Source organism: Schistocerca americana, chromosome 3, assembly GCF_021461395.2.
Source record: "Schistocerca americana isolate TAMUIC-IGC-003095 chromosome 3, iqSchAmer2.1, whole genome shotgun sequence".
In the NCBI taxonomy this organism is placed as follows: domain Eukaryota; kingdom Metazoa; phylum Arthropoda; class Insecta; order Orthoptera; family Acrididae; genus Schistocerca; species Schistocerca americana.
Window position 1 is genome coordinate 910,527,513 of NC_060121.1, and position 15,265 is coordinate 910,542,777.

Below are 15,265 nucleotides of genomic sequence, written 5' to 3' on the forward strand. Positions count from 1 at the left end.
GGTCAACAAAGTGTACGTTTGTGTCATGAGTCAGGGAAGCTATCTTGTCCAAGTCACCACCTACCTCATATGCCCCATACCTGTCCAAACTGTATCCCGCCCCATCCACTATCATTATATGGTCCTCTTTTGTAAAGTCCTTACATAAAGACTCTAAGTCTTCTATCACATGACTTAGCCCTGCATTTGTCTAGGAGATAATGGTGACCTGTTACGCTGCACCTAAACTTTATTCTAACTGAGAGCCTACACCTCGCCCATTGTTACTACCTAGCAGCAGCACTTTCTTCTTCCTAACACTTAGTATACTCCTAGGATTCTTGGCCTCGGTTGAAGTGTGCAGCACATTTTCTGCTCCTCATTCTACCTGAGGCTTTTCTCCACTTAACTCTGGCAGTGTGTAGATACCTGTTTTTGCTGTTGATGATAAAACTGTCAGAGCCCATTGTCTTTCTTCCTATCCTCCTACCAGCTGCCAGTTCCCGACCACCCTCATACCGCCTATCTCTCTTGATCCTTATCAGTTCCTTCCTGCTTCCTCCAACTGTGCCTGAAGAGCACAGATTTTCCTCTCCTGTTCCCCAATCAAAATGTTCCTACTGCATACCGTGCAGTTCCAGGAGAGAGCCTCTTCTGTGCTCCCAACATTCTCCCCAATACATCGCCCCCCCCCCTCCCCCCAGTAAAAATATTTCGTACAAGATACAAGATTGGCAACAATTCCCTCTACTCACTACGCTATAACAGCTCCTACATTTCTCACTCATGGTCAGTTTCGAAAGAATAATTAAGTTTAAAGTATGTTTTAAATTTGTCAAGGACGGGATATTGGCTGTATATAAACAAAAAACGACACAAAGGTATTATGTGCGGTTCTTTTTGTCTTTTGTACTGATTTACAGATACAATAACAGAGGAATCAATTAGTAATTACTTTGCTTTTAGAGAATTTACGTATCAAGCGTGTTTGGTCAGGATCTTAAACGTTTATAACTTGGAAAATTTAGGCCTTGACCGCGTCTGTCTAACTAGTAAACAATACGAAATGTGTTATATACGATTTAGAAACGTTTAATTACACTCTTATTACAGTAGACACTGATGAAACTAGTAGCTATCTTTTTTTAACGGATTTAGCACTATCAACAAAACTTGAATAGAATTTTTTGTGTTTATGCCGCTCAAAATTTCGGGTTATGTCGCGATTATCGGGACTTCAGATAACACGACGTTTTTTCAAGAACAAGCTGTGCTGGGACGCTAATACTCAGTTGTGCGACAAGAATGGACACTACAGCAAGTACACGAACCAAAGAAAATTTAAATTTGACACTATTTCCTCTTACATAAGTTCTTCTAGCGGACGAAGAAAATATCTGTGATCTCCCTCGGCGGCCATCTTGAACAGCTCCTATTATAGTATATTGTATTATAAAATGAATGAAATTATTTTAAGGGAGATGAAAATTTAATTCTGATTTGCAACTGGAGATAGGTGACAGGAAAACGAAGACAAAGAAAAGTTGTAGGAGTATATGGACTGAGGGAAAGGAGTGAAAGGGGAAGCCGACTGTTAGAATTTTGCACAGAGCACAATTTAATCACTGCAAACAAGTGGTTTAAAATAATGAAAGAGTGTTGTATACGTGGAATAGGCTTGGCGACACCGGAAGGTTTCACATAAACTATGTGATGTTAACACAAATCTTTCGAAACTAGATTAAAAACCACAAATTCCCAGGAGCAAATGTGGACTTCGACTGTATTTTATTGGTTATGAAATCCAAGGTAAAGCTGAAGTAACTGCAGAACATAGGATTTTAAGGAGATGGTTTGTGGATGTATTGAATGAACCAGAGGCTGTTTACAGTTGCAAGGGGAGTAATAGGGGACGATAGACGTAAATAGGGGAAAGGAATAAAACAGTAAATGACTGGGTAGTTTTGAGGAAAAAAATAGTGATGGGAGCACAGGAGCAAGCAGGTAAAAATCCATGGCACAGTAAAAACACACAGGACTTTGAATGAAATGGACCAAAGGATAAAGTACCAAGATTTAGCAAATCAAGCAGGCAATAGGGAATACAGATGTCTCAAAACCGTTTAAGACTTCTAGGAACTGCAAAATGGCGAAGCAGGAATTGGTAGAGAAACTACACAGCTGTTGTTGGATGCCCAAAGTTAGATGCTCCCTATGGAAAAACCAAAAACTTTTGACAAGGGAAGCATTTGTATTAATCAGATGACAGTCCAGTACTAAACAAAGAGGGGAAGGGACTCGAATTCGGATTTCCCACTTTAAGCGAGCGATCGTCTTAATCGATTCGGCTATCCGAGCACGCTTCACGGCCAGCTCAAGTTCTCAGCTTGTCCCACACTAATTCCATAGCGCTCCACTGTCCACCATCCTCATTGCTCGCAGCGTGATTCCCCCAAGAGGAAGATCACCTAGATTATATCCACATGCGGACGTGTCAGAAAGAGTAGACATGGCACATATAACAGTAACATTTCAGTCGTATTGTTCCACACACATTTGATGACATACTATAGATGGAGAGGCAAACGATAGGCAGCTCCTTAGCCTCCAGGTATCCTCGACTTGAATCCTATGAATTATCTATGTGGCCGACTAAAACAATTGGTTGCTGGTATATGGAGCAGACATTCCTAATGCAAAGACACTACGTCTTCGTATTATGGAAGCCTTCGAAACCATCGTCCGACAGTTTTTGAAAGGGTGCCATTGTCTATGATCCGAAGAGTTCCTACATTTTTGTATGTCTCTAATATGTTCATGCACGAGAGGGCTATAGTACATTCCACTAACATTGTTAAAGACGTATATGGTGATACCTATCAGAACTTAGTAAAAGTTCTTTCATTGTTGTTGTGGTCTTCAGTCCAGAGACTGGTTTGATGCAGCTCTCCATGCTACTCCATCCTGTGCAAGCTTCTTCATCTCCCAGTACCTACTGCAACATACATCCTTCTGAATCTGCTTAGTGTGTTCATCTCTTAATCTCCCTCTACGATTTTTACCCTCCACGCTGCCATCCAATACTAAATTGGTGATCCCTTGATGCAGCAGAACATGTCCTACCAACCGATCCCTTCTTCTAGTCAAGTTGTGCCACAAAATCCTCTTCTCTCCAATTCTATTTAATACCTCCTCATTAGTTATGTGATCTACCCATCTAATCTTCAGCATTCTTCTGTAGCACCACATTTCGAAAGCTTCTATTTTCTTCTTGCCCAAACTATTTATCGTCCACGTTTCACTTCCATACATGGCTACACTCCACACAAATACTGTCAGGAACGACTTGCTGACACTCAAATCTACACTCGATGTTAACAAATTTCTCTTCTTCAGAAACGCTTTCCTTGTCATTGTCAGTCTACATTTTATATCCTCTCTACTTCGACCATCATCAGTTATTTTGCTCCCCAAATAGCAAAACTCCTTTAGTACTTTAAGTGTCTCATTTCCTAATCTAATCCCCCGACTTAATTCGACTACATTCCATTATCCTCGATTTGCTTTTGTTGATGTTTATCTTATTTCCTTCTTTCAAGACACAGTCCATTCCGTTCAACTGCTCTTCCAAGTCCTTTGCTGTCTCTGACAGAATTACAATGTCATCGGCGTAATAGTTAATCCATAGAAATAAACTCCTAACGCTCTCCTTCTTTTAAATGTTAGAATACATTTCGCGAATTTTTCAGAACATAAACACAGAACGTATGTTCAAAATCTTCTTCGCTTGCTTTTAAGCAGGGCATCGCATGTCCACAGTTGAGGACACAAAACATCGCGTTAGATGGCTGAAATTGCAGATGACTGCCTAGTCAGAAAGAGTGCTCTCTCGGCGTGTCTTACAAGTGCCCTCTCTTCAAGGGCGTTGTTGAGAGCACTTCTCAGACAAGTCACAGTGGAATATACTGTGATAATAAGAGGGAGCAGTTGGCTTGTGCATGATGGGGTTCTATCACATTTCAGTCGTGTTGAAACTGAAATACCAACTTCAGCCGCATGAGGACACTGAAATAATTCAAATGTTACAAGTGGAAATTTGTGCCGGACTGGGACTCTAACCCGGATTTCCCGCTTTAAGGGGGCGATCGTCTTTAGCACTTCGGCTATCCGAGCACGCTTCACGGCCAGCTTAAGTTCTTAGCTTGTCCCACACTAATTCCATAGCGCTACACTGTCCACCATCCTCACTGAGAGACAAAGATCACCTAGATTGTATCCACATGCGGACGTGTCCGAAAGAATAGACATGACACATATAAAAGTAACATTTTAGTCGTATTGTTCGAGATACATTGGATGAAATATTGTAGATGGATAGGCAAAGGAGAGGCAGCTCAATAACCTTCACGTATCCTCGACTTCAATCCTATGAATTATTACATATGTGAGCGACTAAAACAATTGGTTGCTGGTATATGGAGCAGACATTCCTAATGCAAAGACACTACATCTTCGCATTATGGAAGCCTTCGAAACCATCGTCCGACAGTTTTTGAAAGGGTGCCGTTGTCTACGATACGAAGAGCTCCAACATTTTTATATGTTCCTAATGTGTTCATGCACAGAGGGCTATAGTACATTCCAGTAATATTGTTCAAATGTAATCTCCCTACTCCTTGGAGATTATATGGATTAATTAATGATTATTATGTTACAATCCTCTTGTTGTAGTTGACCGTGTATGTGTGCCACTACTATTAAACGTAGAGATAAATCCTTCGCTACGCAACCGCCTTTGGCTCACGCAGACTACACCTTCCACAGCCTCTCAACAACTGCCTCTGCTTGCGACTCTCTGCGCCACTGGGCATTGTCGTCCTCCAAAGAACAACCACCTACAGATACTACATAGCAGTACCCTCACATCCCCACCAAAACAAACTAGAGTTAGGTTACGTTTTGAGGAAACTCAGAAGTCCTAGCGAAAGTTATACAATAAAAAATCAAAATTTGAAAATTACACTGATTAGTATTTCATGTCAAAGTAGTTGCAATAACTGCAGTGAGTGCATTTTATTCTCTATTTTGGATATCGTGTGACTTTCTCTTATGTCCTGTGACAGGCGCAACAGTGGACAATGGAGCGACGCATGTACCGTGCAAAAATTACCACACCATTTTACAATGAACGAAGTCTCGATATACACGGTCAACTACAACAAGAGGATTGTAACATAATAATCATTAATCAAGCTACATAATCTCCAAGGAGAAGGGAGCTTATATGTCAAAGTAGTTGCAATACGTATCTGACCCTGAGAACAAATGACTTTCAAAGTTCTTGAAGAGCTAATGCCCAACGAGTTAGTCGGTTGTGCATCAGTTTACAATTTAATAAAAATGAAAGAGCCTTGTGGTCGGTAACGACGACAGTATGTCTTCCGAACAGGTAAAAGCGAAACTTTTCGAAACTCCAAACAATTGCAAGTTCTTCCTTTGCGGTCACTGTGTGTTTTCTTTCCCAGCTAGTGAGAGCACGACTTGCGAAGGCGACAGTACGATGTTCAATGACTCCGTTAACTTCTACTGATACAAGTTATAACATTATATATATATATATATATATATATATATATATATATATATATATATATATATATCAGAACTTTGTAAAGGTTCGTTCATTAACAACTCTGAAACCATGACTTTTAGGACGTACTTTATTATGGGATTTTATCATGTGCTTTAAACATTCTCATGTGATCAAGTTGTATTTGTTTTTCTTCTTGCTCGTTAATATTTGTCCCTCTGGTAATAAACTACAACAACTCTTCATAGTAACAATCTATGGTATTTCTTTAAAATTTTCATTGTTCTCTTCCTTACTTTACAGTAATCCGCACATCAGGTCTCTGAAAGCTGAGAGGCTCTTGTTGTCTTCTTTTAAAACTGACAAAGGTATTTCTAAATACAATGTGCTGCGAATACATAGAAAGAAAGATCCCTTATCATTTAGCTACAATATAGCAGGTCAGCAACTGGAAGCAGTTAATTCCATAAATTATCTACGAGTACGAATTAGGAGTGATCTAAAATGGAATGATCATATCAAGTTGATCGTCGGTAAAGCAGATGCCAGACTGAGATTCATTGGAAGAATGCTAAAGAAATGCAATCCGAAAACAAAGGACGTAGGTTACAGTACGCTTGTTCGCCCACTGCTTGAATACTGCTCAGCAATGTGGGACCCGTACCAGATAGGGTTGACAGAAGAGAGAGAGAAGATCCAACGGAGAGCAGCGCGCTTTGTTACAGGATCATTTAGTAATCGCGAAAATGTTACGGAGATGATAGATAAACTCCAGTGGAAGACTCTGCAGGAGAGACGCTCAGTAGCTCGGTACGGGCTTTTGTGGAAGTTTCGAGAGTCAAGCAGTATATTGCTCCCTCCTACGTATATCTCGCGAAGAGACCATGAGGATAAAATCAGAGAGATTAGAGCCCACACAGAAGCATACCGACAATCCTTCTTTCCACGAACAATACGAGACTGGAATAGATGGGAGAACCGATAGAGGTACTCAAGGTACCCTCCGCCACACACCGTCAGGTGGCTTGCGGAGTATGGATGTAAATGTAGATGTAGATGAGTTTTGGCGCTGCGAATGGTCACCTCATGCATTAAGAACGCTGCAGTACAGCTTATGGGTGAATCGTCTCCGTAGGCCGTATTTGCTCCACCGCCTTTGTGTATCAGGGTCTGTCGCGTCCTTCACGTGGAAATGTCGCGTCGACCCACAGGTGATGCATTGTCTGACCAGTGCTCCGAGTGCCTGGGCGCCATTAGCGGAGGTTGGCTGACCTTTCCGGGCGGCAGGTGCCTCCGCGCCGTATATATAGGAGTCCACGCGGCGCCCTGCGCTACTCGCTGTGGTCTCGCGCGCCCGCGGTCCGCCCGCCTTTCGGGACAGAACTCGTATGCTAGTCACGTAGCCGGGAACACGCATGCGCGAACTCTGAGACATCCCGCGGCGCCGAGCGCGTAAACCCTGTGATATGTGGGCCGCTCGCCGCCCACTCGGGCACTTGCGGACTGGACAGATGGCACGCTGGTGCTGTGAACACGTTTTAGTGGGTGTGCGTGGACGCGCGAAGCGGGGTAGGAGGTCTCTGTCCAGTCGCTGCGACCTTTGTGTCGGGAGACGTGGCGTAGTTTTTGAGGCACTGTAGGGGTTCTTGCGTGGATTGGTGCGAAGCTTCTTGAACTGATATCCCAAATCATACGGAGTGATCCCAGATTAATTGTAGGCTTTCGGGTATTCAAGCGAGGTTTTTTTTTTCTTTATTTTTTGTGGCACCAGTATCTTCATGTGGTGCTAGTTGTCTGCGAGCACACATGAGGACGACGACTGGGTCGGTCTTGGGAATGTTGTGCATAAAAGGGACAAAAAACACGGCTGGACACCTGGAAACAAATCATTTTTCTTCGTATACCCATAACTGAAACGGGCGGCTTGGGACGTCAGCTAATATGTTAAAAAATGACGAAATTCCTCCAGCTGTATTAAGGTGTTGGCAACGGCCTTGCCGCAGTGGCTACACCGGTTCCCGTGAGATCACCGAAGTTAAGCGCTGTCGGGTGTGGCCGGCATTTGGATGGGTGTCCATCCAGCTGCCATGTGCTGTTGCCATTTTTCGGGGTGCACTCTGCCTCTTGATGCCAATTTAGGAGCTACTCGACCGAATAGTAGCGGCTCCGGTCAAAGAAAACCATCGTAACGACCGGGAGAGCGGTGTGCTCACCACGCGACCCTCCTATCCGCATCATAAACGGAGGATGACATGGCGGTCGGATGGTCCCGATGGGCCACTTGTGGCCTGAAGACGGAGTGCTTATTAAGGTGTTGGTTTTTTTTGGCAACTAGTTTCGATGTTGTTACAACATCATCTTCAGGCCCATACTTGGTGACGGCAACCATATGTGTCTAATACTAGTAGTCAGTGGTGAGATAGGCGTGTTCCATGTGGACGGCAGGTAGTAACAAATATGAAGTTAAAACTAGTTAACAAGTTTTAGCCGGTTGGAGTGGCCGTGCGGTTCTGGGCGCTACAGTCTGGAGCCGAGCGACCGCTACGGTCGCAGGTTCGAATCCTGTCTCGGGCACGGATGTGTGTGATGTCCTTAGGTTACTTAGGTTTAATTAGTTCTAAGTTCTAGGCGACTGCTGACCTCAGAAGTTAAGTCGCATAGTGCTCAGAGCCATTTGAGCCATAACTACCTGCCTTCCGCATGGAAAACTAGTTAACTAGTTTTAACTACATATCTGTTACTACCTGCCTTCAGCATGGAACACGCCTATCTCACCACTGACTACTAGTGTTAGACACATAAGGTTGCCGTCAACAAGTATGGGCCTGGAGATGATGTTGTAACAACATCGACACTAGTTGCCATTAAAACCAACACCTTAATACATGTGGAGGAATTTCGTCATTTTTTAACATAAATCATTAATTAGTCACAGCCAGAGAAGCTGAGAGAACACATAATTACAAATTATCAATAACTTCGTCTTGGAATTCTTCCATTTGGTTCCTGTTTGCATAGAAAAACAATATGGGAATTGTGAGTCAAGTCCATGTCATTATGTACAACAGTTTTTGTTATTTGTTTACTTATTTATTCCCCAAACTAGTTTCAGCGGCAAATATCGCCATCATCATTGTGTTCTTACAATCTAAAACACGCAGAAAATAGCATAGTTATACAAACACTGTGACAAATTAGTAAATTTGTACTGTTTGTCTTTCGAATATAGTCTTCTGTGGATACTTTCATTTATTGTACGTTATAGCGTGTTTTTAAGAATTGTTCTCTCTGTTTGCGGCATATTTTCTGTGCTTTTTCCGTTGCCGTTCCTCTCGACACACATCATGTCATCTGCAACTGTGTGAGCGGCTATTTGTAAACAAATAAGTAAACAAAATGACAAAAAGTGTTTTGCATCAAGGCGGACACACATTTCCCATACTGTAAAAATTATCCTTCAGCACATTGATTCCTTCTGTACTGTTGCCATATGTTTCCGTTAGTCGTCATTATTTACATCCGACATAAACATAATGAGCAAATCGTTTCAGATTAATACTATTCACATTTCTTCATTTACGGATATTCATTACAATACATGTTGTCGTTATTATTATTATTATTATTATTATATGCTCAAGTGCTCTATAAATTGTAATTTTTAAATATTGGCCGGCCGCCGTGGCCGAGCGGTTCTAGGCGTTTCAGTCCGGAACCACGTGGCTGCTACGGTCGCAGGTTCGAATCCTGCCGCGGGCATGGATGTGTGTGATGTCCTCAGGTTACTTAGGTTTTTAGGTAGTTCTAAGTCTAGGGGACTGATGACCTCAGATGTTAAGTCCCATAGTGCTTAGAACCATTTGAACCATTTTAAAATCTTGAACACGGCAGCAGTCAGTACTATAGAATTAATGATACAATGTAAATCATTCAAGCAACCCGTTCCATGTCATAGATTTATTCAAACCATGACCTACGTTTCGACAGATATAAAACCGTCTCCCTCAGAAGTGATAACACGTGTTACATATTGTGTGAAAAGCGAAACTACGCCATAAAACTTAGTCAACAGCAAAATGATCTACATGAATGCATAGCTATAAAGCTCAGTCAAGAGTAAAAATGATGCACATAAATGCTGTATACGAAAAATCTAAGCCTGACATCATACTCACAAACAAACAACTCATATTTCGTTTCTCTTTTCACACAATATGTAAAACGTATTATTACTTCTTGTGAGAAAGACAGCTTTATATCTGTCGGTACCTAGGTAAAGGTTTAAACTTACGACGTGCAACTGGTTGGCTATATGACTTCCATTGTGTCCAGAAACTGTGGCGTTTACTCACTGAGGAAGTCTGAATGTCCTAATCTCGCCAGGTGAAATAAATACACAAATATATCAAATTCTGGTCTATTCATGAAGATGTATTTTCATCTGCGGTGAACATATCCAAGGAGCACTTGTGTTTTTTCACTGTGTAACTTCGAAGCGTCTTCGTCATAAAAGCAGCTGACAGTGGAAGGAATAATAGAATCGCTCTGAAATGATAGTGTCCACCGCATTTGGTTGCAACGATGAAAAGTCACTCGTAGCGTCTTTTTTCCATGTCATTATATAAAATGTGACATACGTCCAATATGAAACCCTTGTACTTCACTGCCGGCTGTCTGAAAAGACTCACAACTCTGTAATGGAAGAAAAGATCGATAGAGAGATGAAGGGGTTCAGACTGGACGTATGTTTCGTATCATACGTCGTGATGGAAGGGTAAACGCTGTAAGAGACACTTCATCGTCGGTGTCAAAAAATGGTTCAAATGGCTCTGAGCACTATGGGACTTAACATCTGAGGTCATCAGTCCCCTAGACTTAGAAATACTTAAACCTAACTAACCTAAAGACATCATACACATCCATGCCCGAGGCAGGATTCGAACCTGCGACCGTAGCAGCAGCGCGGTTCGGGACTGAAGCGCCTAGAACGCTCGACCACAGAGCCCGGATCGTTGGTCTCAATATGATCTCTGATCGCCGTTGCCATCACTACATGTGTTACATTCGTGTGATTCCGTTGGTTCTTCGACCATAAGCCACTTTCCTGACGAAGGGAATGGTGTTTGTCATCGAAAGCTTGGATTTCTATAGTGAATCAATGCGCAAGTGTACCAGGAACTGTATGTGCCTCATATTTCAACGTTCATCTTTGATGAAAATACTTTTACGAATCGTCTATAATCACTGTTGTTGCAGCATAGAGAGATGGTCATCACTCTCGGAAAGCAGGTAACAGTAAAAGAAATAACGGAATCACCCAGATGCGGTAGTCACAGAGATGGCATTGTCTGGTCGGTGTTTGCGTATGGGAGCGGTCATTTGGCACCAAGTTACTACCGAGTTGTATGTCCCAAGTTACACGTCGGGATATATTCAACGATAGTATCAGTGATATTTCGTTGTTGGCGTCAATAATAATCTGTGTGGGCATCGGGGACTCCTACATCTTACGATCTGTTACATCAGTGTGATTTCGTCGCTTCTTCGACAGATACAAGATAAAATGCAGTAATTGTCGAAAGCTCATATTTTTATGGTGAATTAACGTGACATCCGCACCAAGAACAAGCTATACAACAAATTCATAGCGGAAGACTTGGTAACCGTAGCGAGAGACTTCGTGGCTATAAACACGTGTCAACACCGTGTCGAAGAAGGATTTCTGAACTTTTACGCCGACGTTAGATACGCTGCACGTGCGCAATATCTGTAATCTAACATACATTCAAGAAATAATTCTGTTTACGTCAAGTCGTAAGAAGTGATGCACCTGAAGTTGGTGGAAACATACCCTCTCAAAACTGGTATGTTCGCTGCAGTTGAACGAGTCTTCACTTTCTCTTCTGGGAAAGCTACACGCTGAGATTCGCTGAGCTTGATGGTCATGTGTAGAATGTGGCTGAGATCGATGACGATCCTTGAACCAACAGGTATCTAATGGCATACTCTCGGATATCTTATTTAAAAGTCAATTCTGATCCCTATTCCTATGCCATAAATTGTACCATTTACCATTATTCAAATATGTTGTGGTATTCCTGTTCGGCGACATCTCTCGGCATGGCAGGAGGCGCTTGTACTTATGGATTTTCAGTCTCAATTAAAATAACTTCTTCGGGATCCCACATCCACACATTCTCCGGTAACCAGCTGGGACCTTACTCTCCTTCAGCGTCTAAACTGACCTATTCACCTTGTAGTAGTAGGATCTACATTTAATTGTGGACCCTAAACTACTGGCCATCTTGACATTTTGCATACATAAAACAGGCTGGTACCCAAGTTCCTAATATTTTTGTTGTGTATGTTGGCATTCCTGTTGCTAGGGGTTTATTTATTGACTGATTTGTTATTTGTAGTTCACTGTTTCTGTTTGAGGTTTATATTGTCGTATTGTCACTTGGAGATAGTGAGTGGAGCTATGGACGCTCGAAAATGGAGTTCCAAGTGGAGAAATCGGGACATCTCTGGCGACCAATAGAGAGTTCGATGGAGAAGCGACAGGAGCGAAAGCAGCCAGAAACATCTACGCCATATGTGGGGATCATGTCATTGGACAGAGCACGTCAATGCAATGGTGTTCTCGTTTTAAACAGGATCTTCTCGACATTAGTGACTTTCCACGTTCAGGAAGACCTTTGGGGTTCGCTGCATTAAGCCACAACGCTCCTCGTCACTGCACTCGAGAACTGGAAAATGTGGTTAACTGTGACCATTCCGCTGTCGTACGACATTTGCATGCAGTGAGGAAGGTTCAATAATCGCGTGTATGGTTACCGCATGCTTTAAGCCAAAATCACCAAGATCAACAAGTGGCCACATGTGAATCTCTGCTTGCTCGTCATCAGTTGGCTCGAGAACAACTCTGACCATTCCTATCCGGTACCGCTACTGGTGACAAGAAATGGTGTCTTCATGCTAACGTAAGTAACAGAAAGAAATAGTTGGGCAAGGAAGCAGCAACTCCTTGTAGAAATACTTCGGTGTTACTTTCGACCTGTACTGAGTTTTTTTAACAACCTTCATGAGGGAATAAATATGCTGTGAAGAATGCCTAATTCTTTAAACAGATGTCTGCAAGATGATCGTCAGTGAGCATCTCATTTATGTAATTAGGCGAAAGATACTAACTTCAAATTATGCATTGCGAATATCTGTGCTCAGCGTGACCGTATATTACATCAATTATGGCTATAAGTAGCTGCAACCGGTCACTTAATTTAGATAGTTATCCTTGAAGCAGTGTTCTGCTCTCTAGCTTTTATTTTCACTTTCTGGATACCACGTCTGAAGATAGCCCTTAAACCGCTCTTAACTACAGGCGAAAAATCAACGAATGCATTATGAGGTAATTGGCTGCAGCCACTTGCAGGTGTTACGAAAGGTAACCTTATTTAATAGTTCATAACCTTTACTAAACTATTGTCCGTAGTTTCACTAAATTTCAAGCAAATTGCAATGGACTCTCAATTTTTACACTTTGTGACTAACGTGAAAAAATGGACAGGACAACGGACGCATGTATAAACGACAGATACTGCAACTGATAACAAATATGCACTTGACGTCAAGAAACCTTCCCTTAACCTGACGTAATTGTATCCGTGACTTCAAGACGTTCACTTGGTCGAAACTGGTTGTCAATAAATAAATACACATTACAACAACTTTTGGTGGATTCTTTATGGCATTCTGTAAGTCCAGAACGATTCTTCTAACAATTGATCGTTACTCAAAGAAACAAAAGTAGCTTTCTTAGCCCGTCTAAGTAAACACTCTTTCACAGGTTCACAGACATACTATGTCTACACAAAAGCCATGAAACAGATCACATCATCTCGGATTTATTTCTTTATTTACTTGGCATAGCAGCTGAGTAGCTGTTTTTCGAAATTACCCTGAGGCAGTACGCTATGTCAGATTTCATCACAATCGACCATTCAGTGGTAGTGGGCCAGAAAATACAAACGTGTCCTGCCCTCGGCTGAAAAATGTTGGTTTGACTTGCGACGGAAAGTAAACGAGATTTATGTAGAAAATTTCGTATCATGCATGTGTAATTATTACTGGTCTCATTAAAGGAAAGGCTAACTTTAAACAGCTCTGCGTCGGTTTTTTCCACTACTAAAAACAGTTCTACTTTTTATTTCATAAGTCCAACAACAGGTTCGAAACCTATTATTACTGAGAAGGCGTGAGCCCCGTATCCGATCCCTCCGGGGATGCTTTTACAGTCACTGTTCTTCTGTCGTGTTACACGGTCGCGAGTAGAACACCATTCCTACAACACACGTCGCCCAGGCCGCGTTGATAGTCTTACGACCAACTGCATGCAAGGAAAGGTCATGGGCACGTCCAAACACAATAGCTCTTGTTAACCATTAATTTAGAATACTGTCAAAGAAGGAAAAGTAGGTACTGGGCACAAAATTACATTGTCTCCTAAAACACTTTCTGGCTCGTGCTTCTTGGTCATGAATTTCCAGCTCCTCGATAAATTGCGAATACGAACTTTTGCCGATCTGTCGAGAATACGCACACTTAGTCTCAATGCTCCCTACAGTGTGACCAGTCTCTGCTAAATGCAACCCAAAGACAGTTTTGTTATGTGTTTGTAAATGCTTCTTAAAGTTTTAGTTAAAAGCGTGGCTCTGCTTTGGCCAATACAGTTGATATCACAACTATTTAAGTTAACCCTCTATATACTGCAGCCATTCAATTTACCATGTGTAGCGTTAACTTAGGAATCATATCTGCAATTAGATTTTCTAAAATAAATCTCTGCCTGCTGCGACATATTATCGTGAAATTTCATTGGAATGGTTTTCATTCTTTTTTGTTACCTCAAAGTTTTGAGTGAGTGTGCGTTGCCTACTGTTTACTGTTTGTTTGTTCAGACTGTTGTAGGGACGCACAACGTCATTTGAAGGAAAATCATTGGCTATTGTTGTTTGTTTTAAAATATTTTTTTTTTATTTCATTGTCGTCCAAGGGTAAACGAAAGAGACGGTGAATCGTTGATGTGAAAGAGGCTCTTCTTTATCGTGGTGGATGGCAGAAACTGGTATTCGTGATATAAACTGTTTAAGTAGGAAAATCAAAAGTTCATATTTTTTGTAAACTTTATTAATGATAAGATCTAAGTAGTTAATAGAATTCCTTTCATCTACCGTCGTGGTAAAAGTTATTGTCGGTTGGATGCTACTTATTGCTCGGGCAAACGCATTAACCTCATTAGTGTCAACTTCTATCAGTAATAAAATGTCGTCGACGTAAGTTCTAGAATAAACAGTTTTTGTCTTTTGGCTATGGGAACTTGGTAAAAAATACAATGCAGACTGTTACCCACCCCCAAAATTCCTATTTGAGAATATATTATGTCATTGAAGGTAAAACATTTGGAGGCTAAACAAACTCTAATGATTCGGTTAGTTCTACAAGGTCATTCCATAAGGCACGACAATTATATCACATCGTGCGAACGTGAGGTATCATCCTAATAGTAGTAAGTAGACTCGAACATTACCGAAATCAAGCGACAGTTTGTGACGGCATGCTTGGGTGGCTAGGTACGAACGCCTGAAACATTCAGTGTGAGTATGGAAATGAGTGGTCCAAACCAGCTGCAGTGAGGTT